This window comes from Pinus tabuliformis, chromosome 9 (assembly GCF_031772625.1).
Source record: "Pinus tabuliformis cultivar Carrire ecotype Pingquan chromosome 9, CPIR1, whole genome shotgun sequence".
In the NCBI taxonomy this organism is placed as follows: Eukaryota; Viridiplantae; Streptophyta; class Pinopsida; order Pinales; family Pinaceae; genus Pinus; species Pinus tabuliformis.
This window is the reverse complement of record NC_142307.1, coordinates 509,615,890-509,628,930: the sequence shown is the minus strand read 5'-3', so window position 1 is coordinate 509,628,930 and position 13,041 is coordinate 509,615,890.

Here is a 13,041-nt window from a genome sequence, read left to right as displayed (position 1 = left end):
TATTGAATTAAATCAAACTGTCTTTCCAAAATCTTAACCCTTAGAAACATGCGATAAATGGCTGGATTTCGGACGGAATATATACCATTGAGTTGTAGTATTACGAGTTGTGAGTCTAGCCTGACGATTAGTCGGCGTATACCATGGATGATGGCATCAGAGAGTAGTTCTATCAACGCGCTATACTCAGTGATGTTATTCGTTGATCGACCAATACATACACCTCTGAAACTTACTAACTTGCCGCTTGGATCGAAAATGGCCCAGGCTGCGGAGGACAGGTTCCGCGAACTACGACTCGCTCCGTCGGCATATCCAACACATGTCCCCAAAAGGTTTGACATCTGCAATAAATGTAAAAAGGTGGATTACTCGACCAAAACAAACACTTCAGCAAAAACAAAATACAACAAAAGCATATTGTTTACTATTTAAGCATAGTAACGCTTGAGGTACAACCCATTACGGGGTTGCGCCAGTGGAATTCCGTCATAATCCATTAACTCGTAGGCTCCTTTCGCTAACACTCGTTTAATAATATAGGGGCCCATCCATAAAGAATTAAATTTACCTGTTCCCAATTTATCGGATTCTTGGTCGTAAAGCAAGACCAAGTCACCTTCTGAGAAGACACGGGGTTTGACATTTTTGTCGAACTGCGCCTTGACTCGTTTCTTATGGGCTTCGTTAGCCAAAGCGGCATCATGACGGGTTTCATCCAATTGGATTAATTCCAAGAAACGGGCCTCTTCTTCCGAAGTTCCGGGGAGGAGATCAATTGCGAGTTTAAGAGACGAGATTTCACACTGGACTGGTAAGACTGCTTCCAGGCCATATACCAGTTGGAAAGGCGTGAACCCGGTCGCATTCCTTACCGATGTTTGGTAAGCCCACAAGGCTGAGTACAGGATTAGGTGCCACCTTCTTTTGTGAACTCCGATCATCCTTTGCAACATACGCTTCAGGACCTTGTTGATCGCTTCAACTTGTCCGTTGGCTTGCGGATAATACGGGGTAGATCTGTCGTGAGATAGTCCTAGCTTGGCAGCTAATTCAACCATCATGTGATTGCGAAAATGCGATCCATGATCCGTAACTATAGCCTGTGGTACGCCAAATCTGGCGACTACATGATTGAAAAAGAAAAGGGCAGTTGTTTCACCAGTGTTATCTAATGTAGGCATCGCCTCAACCCATTTGGTAAAATAGTCAACGACGACTATAATATACCCATGCCCCCCGGTCGAGGTGGGGTTACATGTCATGAAATCGATGCCCCATTTGGCGAAAGGCCCAACAGCAACTATTGGCTGTAAAGGTGCGGGTGGTCTTCTGGTTTTGCTATCAAAAATTTGACAAGCATGGCAACTTCTGACTGCGGTTATGCAATCTTTGAACATGGTTGGCCAGAAGTATCCTGCTCGTAAGATTTTTTGTAGCATATCCAGATTGATGCCCCCCACACGCGCCTGAATGACACTCATTCAGGGCTTTTTCGGCCTCCTCATGGGTGAGGCACCTTCTCAGAATTGTATCAATACCACGACGGTAAAGTGTATCACCGACGATCATGTAGTCTTTTGCTTGGTATCGTATATGCTTTTGTTCAGAGTGAGAGGTATTTGGCCTGAATTTTTGGGTCTGGAGATAAATTATTATATCTCCATACCACTCATTGCTTGTAGATATCAGAAACAAATTCTCATCCACGATTGATTCTTCGGATGTTTCATCGTTGGACGACGATGGGAGATCGCACAATAATTCTGCGAAAACTAGAGCTTTCTTTGATTTGGATTTTACAAATTCCAGATCAAACTCTTGAAGGATTGCTATCCATTTTGAATATTTGCCCCCCAGCAACTGTCGCGACAATATATAAGTCATGGGGTTGCAATCAGACAAAATGGTAGTTTTCCGAAAGAGGACATAGTGTCGAAACCTTTGTATCGCTTGAACAGCTGCAAGCGCTAGTTTTTCAACATAAGAATATTTACTTTCTGTATCATTTAAGTTTCTACTTAAATAATATATAGGGTGTTCAATTCCATCGACTTCTTGAACTAAAACCATTGTGATGGTTGTATCTGCTGCAGCCAGATACAGGTTAAAGTCTCTTTGATAATCGGGTGCATACATTAATGATGCTTTTATTAAGGAATCCTTTAAAGCATCAAAGGAAGCTTGCGAAACCTGATCCCAGACAAAGGGTACCTCCTTTTTCAAAAGATGTGTATAACCTTTAGCAAGTTCGGCGTAATTTGGAATGAACCTCCTCAGAAAGTTTGCTTTCCCTTGGAGTTTCTGAATCTGAAGCAAATTTGAAGGTGGAGGCAAATTGATGATTGCCTGGACCTTGCAAGGGTTGAGACGAATCCCATCCTTTGAGACTACAAAGCCAAGTAAACGACCAGAACTGACGCAAAATACACATTTATGCGGATTGAGTCGTTTCTTGTAGTGTCGGCAACGTAGAAATATCGCTCTTAAATGCTGCAGATGATCAGTCCGCTTTCACGAATGAGCCGGAAGGTCGTCGAGGTATGGTTGAACGATGTTCTTGATGTCATGGAAGGCATAATTCATTGCCCTCTGAAACGTCGCCCCTATGTTCTTTAAACCAAAGGGTAATTTTCGATATGCGAATGTGCCCCACGGACAAATGAATGCAGTCTTTGACTGGTCCTGTGGGCGGATATTTATTTGATTATACCCGAAAAATCCATCCATGAATGAAAAGATTTCACATCCGGCGCATTCATCAATTATCTGGTCGATGAAGGGTGTAGGGTAGTTGTCTTTCGGACAAGCTTGATTTACATCCCTATAATCGACACACACTCTAATTGTCCCTTGTTTCTTCATAACAGGGACAATATTCGATACCCAATCGGTTAGAGGAACCGGGTAGATGAAACCAACATGGAGAAGTTTTTCAACTTCTGCCTTAATGGCAGCGACTTTCTTGGGGTGCACCTGCCTGAGCCGTTGTCGTACCGGTTTGACATCTGGATACATCTTAATTTCGTGTTCAACGATACTCGAGTCAATGCCTGGCATTTCATCATATGACCAAGCAAAGACATCTCTGAACTCGCGAAAAAGAGCGTTATATATTTCTAGTTCTGAAGGAGAACAACCTTTGCTGACATAAATATTCTCTACAACATTTGTTTTAGTCGAGATATTTATGGCTATAGTCTCTTCAATATTGGATAAGTTTCGCTTGGAATCCACCGTATTTACAGTATTTGATAGGAATTCAAAAACTGTAGGGTGATAAAGGTCATCTTGAGTATCTTCTTCATATTCTGGAAGAAGGGAACGATGGTGGCAATCATTCCATGGTGTCCCTTCAATCAACATTGATTGTAGAATTCCTTCGTCGGTTCCATGCACTCTCGACCAAGGATCTAAAGGGGTACCATATTCTCTAGACCTATCTACCCAAACGCTTGATAAGCGTTGATTTGGGTTCGCCTCCCATGTCAGAAAAATTGATTGCTACAATATTTCTATTGGGCTTGGGGGCAAAACCATTGCATGATCCATGTCGATATCGTCTTCTGAGATCTTCGTGGAAGATATCATATTGCAGGTACCTATCGACGCTACTTCCGCCAAGTCGATTGGAGGTGGAAGAGCGAAAGTTCCCATTAGTATAGGATCTTTTAGTAGGCCTACTCCGATATTCTGAAGCGAATGGGGGCTTCCATGGATCATGGGAATGCTTCCTGTAACTTGTGAACCATTAGGGAGGAAGTTTTGTTGGTCGACGATCGTAATCCCCCCTTGAAAGGGGAATGCAATCTTTCTAAAATAGGTCGACACAACAGCTGCCATGGCATAGATCCACGGTCTTCCTAGTAGGATGTTGTAATCAAGATTCCCATCGATGACTTCAACATCTATTTCTACTGTTTTTCCCCCTAGTTCAACCTTCAAGTTATTTAGGATACCATATGGGGTATATGTCCTTCCGTCGAATGCTTTTAATGTTGTCGAGGATCGCGACAAGGTTGGAGATCCTAAAGTTTTCCAGCAACTCATCGACATAATACATGTAGATGCCCCCTCATCAATAATTGTTCGATGAACAGTTTTGTTGAGGGCTTTCACTTGGATAAGGAAAGCTAGTTGAGCTGGTAACTGAGGATCGTATCCTTTGTGGTCAAAGGATACAAGATTGGAATCCTTAGGATCAACCCCACCAATGGCTGATAACAAAGCCTGCCTTTGGGATGGGCAATTTTGTAGTACTTCAAGAGTCGACATAGCGGATGGCGACTAGGCCAAATCTTCCACTATGTTATAATGCTGCGCTGCTCTGGCGCGAGGATTAAATGTCGACTTGTGTACTACTCCCTTTGGCGGCTTTATTGTTAATTCAGGAATGATGGGTGGTACAAATTCTGTCGAGGTTGTTGTCGAACTGCTTGGTTGATCTTTTTCCTTGTCGTTCGACAGCTGCAGATTCCCGTAATCTTTGTTCCTTGTCGAAATCAAAGCATCATTTTGCTGCTTCGAAATCGACAACATTAGCACTTGCGATGGGGAAGCATTTCCACTTTCAACCAGATTTGTTCCTGGATTTGGAAACGGATCAGTTAACACTGCTGAGGTTTGCGAACTCTTAAAGAACCTTTTAAGCTCAGCTTTCTATGGACATTGTGAGGTCCAATGATCCTCATCACATATCTGACACCCTGAGGGGGGTGGTTTCCTGTTTCCAGGAGGGTTTGAAGAAGTTTTTTCAGGAGATGACTCACCCTGTTTCTTCTTCTTCCCTTTGTTTTGCTTCTTCTTGCTTCCTGGTTGTTTGGTTTCTTTGCCCTTATCTACTGATACGACATTTACTTCCGAAGCAAGAATTTCATCTTTTGCATTTTGATTTGAAATCTTACGGGCCTTCTTGGAGTTGGCCTTTGTAGATTTCGCGTTTGTCGTTCCAATCACGCCGTCACTGGCATGAGAGTCATTGTTTGATTTAGGAGGAGGAGGAATTGAGAATTCCGGTCTAGGGGCGTCAGGTATTTTGTCGTAGAGCGTGCCAGACTGAGTATATACTAAGTCTAGATATTGCGCACGAGCGATAACTTGCTCTTCCGTTACGACCCCCCCCCTTCGCCACATCTTCCGTTATAGCAGGAAGTAATGACTTGATAAACCATTCAGCTAATAGCTGATCGGGAATGTACATTTTTACCATCCTACGACGACGTCGCCACTCATGTATATGATCAGATATGTGAGTGGCCATTGTATGTTTGAAGTTGGTTAAGATTTCCGTTCCCGTTTCATACCTTATCGGTAATTGAAAATGGGTTAAGAAAGTCGTGGCTAAGGTGCTGAAATTGTCGAACGAAGCTCTAGGCAATTCAATATACCATTTTGCCGCTGGACCCGTTAACGTCCTCTGAAAAATGTGAAGCCTTATCGAATCATCGTTTAGGGTGTTTGATGAACACCATAGATGAAATGTCATCACGTGATTCGGTGGGTCTTCACCTAGATTTCCATTGAATTTAGGAATATCTGAAGGAAGTTTGTGAGGAATCACTGGCCACCAAGGGGCGTAAGCAATTGGATCGTTTGTTAACCGGTGTAATTCGGGTAACTCTAAAGTTGCCACGAATGGTAACTGTTGATTCAGGTTAGGTGAAGCATACCCAGGATACGATGGAATTGCCTGAGCAGTTGGCCTTTGCATACCAGCATAATGTAATTGATGCTGGTATGATTGATACGGTTGGTGGACATGACCACCGTAAAGTGGTTGATTTTGACCGTTTTGAATGTACGGTTGTCCACTGTTCGCAAAGATCTGCTGCTCAGAACCTTGGTATACCTGTTGGAATTGTGGTTGTTGATATTGCACCAGCCACGGTTGCAAAGCCATGTTCTGTTGCACTATACTAACCGTTGGACCAAGGTGTGGAGTAATTGTACCCGTTTGGACCTGTGTCACCCCACCAGTAGGCGATTGTGGTTGAGTCACAGCGTCAAGGGGTTGTTGCATTATAACCTGAGAAATTTGAGGTTGACATACAACAGGCAACGTTTGAACTTGCGACACTGTCACAATAGCTGGTGTAGTCGGGATGTTCGACATAGGTACACATTGTTGCATAGAATACACAACCCTTGGTTGTTGGGGTAGTATAGGTACCCAACCACTTGATGTAACTCCAGTATAACCTGAATACTGTTGTGAACTCTCGTATGGATATCCTCCCGAAGGGGGTAATGAAAGGGCATACTGCCCCCCATACGGTGGCAATCCGGAACTCAAGGGGATTGTCTGCCCTTGGGGACTGGATTGCCCAAATTGACCTCCAAATGGATCAATTTGGTGAGTCTCAACATAAGAGTTGCCGGATATTATTCCAGAGGAACAAACAGGAACGGACCACACTGTCGAAATAGTCCCTGGATGGACTCCTTCTAGCGGTTGTGAGCTAGTCGGGACAGATGGTATGCCGGCAAACATTGTCGGAGTGACGGCAGGGAGTTCTGCTGTCGCTGTGTCAGTCGACACAGTCCTAGATGTTGACGGTTGTTCAGACATTTTGAGTCTATCCAAAAGATTACCTAGCGATTCTACAGGAACTTCCACTGGTGGTAGACTAACTTCTGATGTCGAAGGAAATAGAGTGACCCCGACTCCAAAATGTGTTGGAGTACTTGCTTGCGAATCTTCTACAATTTCCTCTATCGCAATCAAACCAGGTGGAAGCGGAAGACCGTCAGGTCTGTAAAATATTTCTGGTGTCGAAGAAGGGGTTGAATCAACATCGACAGATGTTTGAGGAACAAGACTCTCTGAACCGGTTACAGATGGAACTGGTTCAGTAACACAAGTGTTTGTTCTCAGACTAGGGTCAGTATCACTGTCCCTCTGTGGCTGTTGAACTTCTTCTGTAGAGGCAGGGTTTCCAGAAATGTTTGGAGTAACCTGAATCTCAGATGTTGTTGGAACACTTGTTCTAACTTTGATAGGAGATTTCGAACCGGTTAAACGAGTTCGCTTTGTCCGTACTGTTTTCGATTCTGGAGACAAAGACGGTTGACTCGTAAGCCTCCGCGAACGACGGGGTTTCAATTGACTTTCTTCCACGATTGCGGATTACTCGATAAACCAAAATACAAAAAGGGGAAAGTGTGTTTCCGAATTAAATGAATTTTTTAGACGCTTTAGACACAACTTGCTTTTTCAATTTTAAAGAGTCGAGAAAAAGCTAAAGATGACTCTAGTCTCCTTCGATGTTTTAACGAGCCCGAAGTGACAAATGATCGGATGGACTTTTTCCGTTATAGAGTCTGAAAATGGCCAAAAGGAATTGCTCTGGAGTTCTAGGTAGAGGGTGTGCCAAACTTTTCGCAAAACCGCAGAATACTTTTTAAGGTACGGGCGGTCAATCTTCCCGAATGCTGTGTTCAGTACATTGCGATCAGTAGGGCGGCCGACACGGCTTCCTAAGGATAAAGGTTTTATGCCTATAGGGGTCTCCCAATATATACTCGATGGTACGTGGGAGCACAATCCGTACTGGCACTATCGTCTCTCAGGAGGAATCACCCAACCATCAGCGAGATCGACAGTCACCAGGTTTTACGACGCCTGGTGGGCTCCAGTATTGTAGCAATAATGCTACAACTCCTGGAGCTTCCAATCTCTAATTTTATCAACCCGGTAGTTCGTACAAACTTGGAAGCGACGGTGCTATATGCACAAGTACTAGCTCTTGTCGCAGCTGTCACTTGGTCAGCTGGCACAAGTCCGCTAGGGCTCAAGCCAACTTCTATATGTTCTCAGAAGAAGCTTTCTAAATGATGGACGAAGGCTATCTCAAAGGAAATTAATCTACTTTGCAAAAACGAACTGAAAGCCAACCAAAACATGGAAACCCTAGTAAACCCTAATCTGACTAGCTTAACCTCTATGATGCAATGGTGGGAGTGCAAGTGTCTGGAAATGATGCCATTACTTCTAATGATGTGAAATGCATGAACTTAAACTACTTCTATTGAAAAGAACATGTTTTTGTATTTTTGCTTAAATGGTTGGAGTGATGATGATTTTGTTTCTTATTAGGGTTTGGTTGTGCAGAGGTGGTGCGAAGGGAAGGAAAGCTTGGGAAAGGTCAGGGGGGCTAGGAGAGGTTCCAGGGGATCTCTAACATCATCCCACAGAAGTTCCACACGTTCATATGCTCAGCAACCGAGTTTGCAGGCTTCTACAGGATGTCTGCAGGGGTTTCTACAGGATGTTCAGAGATTTCTACAGGATGTTCTGAAAAGAGGATTTTGGAGCATGGATGGAGGGAAAAAGATGATGGAATGAGTATGGGGGTGAAATAGGGGTGTGAAGAGGTCTAGGACTTGGAGGATGGAGTTGAGGAGAAGGTGTGGATGGCTGGACTTGTTCCAAGAAGACTGAAGTAATGTTGCACAAAAAGATGAGAATCATGGCAAAGTAAGCGAATGAGGTAAATGCAAGGTAAGGGTTCTGAGTGAAGGATGAAACAGGTCGGTTGGATGGGGTATGTGCAGGTAAGGAAGGGTAATAGGTACTCTGCAAGTGGTTTTCCAAACTGAACGAACACACACATATAAAACCTATGACCTAGTTACTTTAATCTAATCGGACCTAACAGCAAAAGGAAATGGATAGAAGTTTATTCGAAATGAAATACGTGAAATGAATCTACAACTAAGCAATCATAAACTGAAGCATGCAATCAAAACTGATATCAAGTTCGACCACTAAAAATCCAACACTACTAATTGCATGGTGAATCAAAGAATGTGTTTTTGTGGGCAGCAAGGTTACATTGGTCCTAGCTCATGATTCCACTGAAGGGAAGGTGAGGTCCAAAGTACTTGGTAGCCTTTTTCTGAATATATTCCCTGTGATTAACATATCAAGTAAATCTGAACATGAAGAACCTTTTTAATCATCAAAAGCAACCTAAATAACACAACAAGTTTTAAATCTAAATAGCAGATTTTACTCTAAGAATGCAGCAAACACATAAAGATAAACAAGGGAGGTACTGGGCGCTTGAGATGGGCCCAACCCCAAGAGCTACAGCCTCCCAAGAGAGATTTAGAGCTGGTGCAAAGCTGGATTCATCTTTATTGATCAAGAAATGAAAAGTCACATCAAAACTGTCCACAAGAAGAACTCGAAAATGAGCTGACAACAAAACTAATCTATGGCCTAAAAATCGAACTACAAAATGACTACAACAAGACTATGAAATGACCAACTATTGGCTACAAAAATTACTAACCACTAGCTAACCAAAATGAGGCCCTAAGCCTTCTTATTTATACAATTTGAGGACCCAACAGTCCTCCTAAAATTTAGGGACTTGGCTGCCCAAGACTTGTAGTTAACATCAGTCCAACTTGACTTGCTTGGCTGCCCTTGAGCTGATTGATTCGGTGGCCCTTGAACTCCAAGCTGATGGTGGAGAATTCGAGGTAAGGGCCCATAAATGAGGGGGAAACCTTCCTACAAATCCTCTAGCTTGTTCTCCCACGAATTTGGCTGCCAAGTGCTCATTAAGACCTTCAATTTTGTCTCCAAGTTGACCAAAAAGGCTACACAAAGCACCCATTAGACTTGTTGGCATAATGACTAACCAAATTCACTCTATTAACATAAAAATAATCAAAAACATGCAATAAACAAATGAGAATGGTGGACTAAGCCAAATTAGGAGGTTGAATGAGCCCAAATAATTGTACATTTTTGGGGCTCATCATCACCCCCCTACTGAAAGTGTTGCTCATCCTCTGAGCAACCAATCTCTCTCCTCATCTTTGATGGCCTTGGTGGCTTCCCTGTGATGCCAAGCTTCTGAAGTGATGCCCTCTTCTCTGTCATGAAACCATGCTTCTTTGCTTCTTCCCACTGCCTGTTCCTTTTCCTAGGGAATTCTCAGCCTTGGTATGAGTGTGCAAGTATATTCAATCTGATGGCAGCAATGGTGGCGAAAGGAGATGAGACCAGTGGAGGATGGAAGAAAAGAGTGGTTGCATGTCTCCTCAACAGTCTTCAATCTTCAAATCCCTCTCCATAATTGATTCTAGCCTACCCAAAGGCTTCTACAGGATGTTTCTGGTAAAAATACAGAACTTCCTGTAGAAAGTTGAACCATGAGTAAATTATGTCCGAACCCTGAAAAGAATGAGTGTTCATAGAGGGGATGGATGAGCTTAGGGTGGCCAACATAGGTGCTGCCTCCTTAGCTAAAATCTCGGCCGATTTCTCCTTTTGCTGCCCTTTTTCCAAACTTCCTGTAGAAAGTCCTATAGTGGTTGTTTTCTGTCTTCCTGTAGAAACAATCTTCACTGTTTTGGCCTGCTTGGCTGAGGGTGCCTTCTCCTTGACTGTGTTGTGGTTGCCTTGGGTGTGTCCCTACTTGTTTTGACATTTTTAGTCCTCTCTGCCCGTGTTTGAAACCATTTCTCCCTTGGTGTTTGTGCCTTCATTCCTCCCACAGTTTTGGCCTCAGCAGCTTGGCATTTCACTCATTCTTCTTGTTCCTTTTGTGGTGGTCTGTCTTGTGTTTCTTTTCCATGTCCTTCCACTGCTCCTCCTATTCTGCTTGTTTGAATTCTTATGCTTTTCCTAGCCTTAAAATACATAGATGCCTGCCTTTTTCTTTTTTCCTTTTTGTTTTGTAGGTGTGCTTAATGCAGCATGCACAACTGCTGCCTCCCTTGCCAACATTTCAGGGGATTGCTCTTTTTGTTGTTCTTTCCCTTCACTTCCTGTAGAAACCTCTATGCCTTCGTGTTGCTCTAACTGTTTTTTTTAGCAGTGCATTTTCCTCCTGTAGCTGGGATTTTTTTTAATGCTTCCAATGTGTCTCACCATGGCCAATTGTTCTCTTAATTCCTTTAGCTTGTCCTCCATGTGGTGTTGAGTGTTTTTTTTTTCTAAATAAAATACTCAGGTGAGAAAGCAGGTAGAACTGAAAACAGAGGGATAGCTGAATTGTCATCTTTTTCTAAAACCAAATAAGGAATTTCCCATGTGCTTCTCCTTACGAGATTACCTTGCAATATTTCCCTTTGTTTTAAACTGCTTTTATCCCGAATTTGACTCTCTGCTTTTTGAAAAAACAAATTTTTTTGACAGAACAATGGATAAATAACACAGGTTCTTTTCAGAGAGTAGGCAGATATGCAAATTCATTTCTTTTCACACAGGCTGGTTTCTATGGTTGCATATGTTTTCTTTACAGTGGAATTTGAGAAAGAAGGCGACAAACTTTGAGTGCAGAGAAGGAAACAGAGAACTGTGTAGAACTCAGGGAAAATGTGCATGCATAATTTCAAACTTGACTCTTTTTCAATCCACTGCTGTGTTTTTAATCATTCAAATAAGTCATATGCAGATAGATTTCCCCAAGCCTACCTCATTTCAAGCTTGAATTTTGACAAAAATCTCAGGTTTTCATTCTGCAGAGCTGTTCTCTGCGTTTCCTGTAGAAGACTTCACCCGTTTCCTGTAGAACGTGATTCGGCCTTTGAGTGAGCCCGACGCACTAGAGAAATTCGAAAATAGGTAGGAAACTCAGCGGAGGTCGATAGATTAAGCCGATTGTGGAAGCAGAGGATGTATACTTTGAGTGAGCATGATGCAAGTGCAAGTTGAACAACCGTCTTTGAATTTCAGCTGAGCGCTCAGAATTCTGCGTGATTTTTGGTTGAGTGAGGTGGCCAAGACGTGTGCTGGCCCATGCAACTGTTGTCTCCACTGCAGTGTAATTATGAACTGTAGTCCCCTTCTATTTGTTAATCAACTGATGCCCTGTTCACTGGAGTTCAACACATCTACCATTGCCGGTATTTTTCAACTTCCACGTGAATCTCATCCACGCATGCTACGTGATTTTTCAGGAGTGCTAGAGAACTGGATGTCGGGTTAAACTTATTCCATTCGTGGCTTAATTCCATCACTCCATTCATTCATGCAGTTCTTGAATTAGATTCATGCAATAGAGGAATAGGTTTTGTCACGTACCTGAAGCCAAACGGCTGCTTGTGAAGCTTCTTGCTGCTGCATGCTCTGATCCTTTGATTGCATGAGGCTTGGCTAATGATTTTTGATTGCTTTTCCTTGTGCAAGTGTCCTCTAGCCGGATCTGAGCTGCATGCAATCGTTTACACGTTCAACTCTGTCCGTTCAAGCTGCTGCTGCTGCATGGTCACAAAACCAGAACTTCTTTTTGCCATTTCTCCCAAACGGTAGATCATATTGACCTGAAACTCAGTGAGCATGTTCCTACCATCATTATGCATCTCCCATAGCAAAATCGTGATCAATGGATGCACGGATTTGGAGAAAAATGGAAAATGGCTGAAGATTTTAGAGCTCGATTTCTCGGAAACCGTGCATCGGAATCGGCTGAAACTGCTTGGGTAGGTTACTATCACCCATGTGCATCTCCCCATGAAACAGGTTTTAAAACGGATGCGCGGATATGGAGAAAATGCAAAAATGGCTGATGGTGATGGAGGCTGATTTCTTGGAAACCGTGCACCGGAATTGCATGAAACTGCTCAGGCATGTTGTCATCAACCTTGTAAAATTCCCCATAAAACGGTTTGTCAAATGGATGCATGGTTTTCAAGTTATGGCAAAAACAAATTCTGCTCTATGTGTTTTTGCTTCAAGGCACTTTGCATTTTGGTTGCATGGGATGACAAAATGAATTTTGGTTGTGATGCAGGTATGGAGATGATGGAGGAGGAGTTGGAGATTGCAGGAGGACTTCTGAACCTTTGAGGAAGCTACCATGCTTGCCAAACCACTTTTTGAAATGCATGCCTAGTTTCCCACAATTTCTACAGGAAGTTCCTGTAGAAGCACAACGAGAAGCACAAGGAGGTGGAAAAAGTGATGGATGAAGGCAAGGGATGGACACACAAGTGCTTGTAGGCCTAATCAACAGATTCCCACCATTAGATTCACTTTTGAAGTTGGATTTGGCTCGTCCAAAGGTTCTACAGGATGTTTCC